The sequence below is a fragment of the Lottia gigantea genome (assembly GCF_000327385.1).
Source record: "Lottia gigantea unplaced genomic scaffold LOTGIsca_38, whole genome shotgun sequence".
Classification (NCBI taxonomy): Eukaryota; Metazoa; Mollusca; class Gastropoda; family Lottiidae; genus Lottia; species Lottia gigantea.
This window is the reverse complement of record NW_008709295.1, coordinates 13,066-13,966: the sequence shown is the minus strand read 5'-3', so window position 1 is coordinate 13,966 and position 901 is coordinate 13,066.

Below are 901 nucleotides of genomic sequence, written 5' to 3'. Positions count from 1 at the left end.
CTAATCGAAGTTGTGGTTCGGCCATTTTGGTTAGAACCTCACTCGATTTTACTGTTAATAAATTTCACTTTGATCTGCAGGGCCGTCTTGTGATCCTTGACATTTCAATAAATGATATATCATTTAGATTTTTAAATATTTATTGCCCTAATAATCCTTCCAAAAGGAAAGATTTCGCATCTTCTTTGAGTCATCATCTCGTTTCATCTAGGCACATAGTCCTTGGTGGAGATTTTAACTTTATCCATGATAATGTTTTAGACAAGGTTGATGGTAACCAATCTGTAACATCGTCTAGCGTGTCTGACTTTGATAACATTTTAACACCTTTTAGTTTCAAAGATATTTTCAGACACTTACACCCATTCAATATTCTTAACACCTGGAGAAGCTCCTCAGTAGCTTGTCGGTTGGACAGATTTTATGTCCAATCCGACAAGCTCTCATTATGTCATTCCTTCACGTCTCATGCATTAATTTTTTCAGAACATCTTGCCATCTCTTTTAAATTTATATTAAATCCTGATATTTCCGTGGGCAGAGGCTATTGGAAGTGTAATAGCTCCTCTGTTAACAACATCGAGTTTAAGCAGGATTTTAATTACTTCTTTAAAATATATAAATACTTGATTGATGATCTCTCGCTTGAGACGTGGGATGCGTTTAAGGATCTTACAGCACAATTTTGCAAAGAATTTAATAAGAAAATTCGATTACGTAAAGAGAAGGAGGTTTTGGACCTAACATCTGAGTATAGGGCTTTAATTCGCCATGAGAATGTTGCTCCAGGTAGTGGCTCTGTCCGAATCTCGGAATTAAAGCACCAGCTCAGATGTTTAGAAGACCTAAAACTTGAAGGGGCCCGTATTCGATCGAAGGCCGAGTATTAGAAAATCATAAA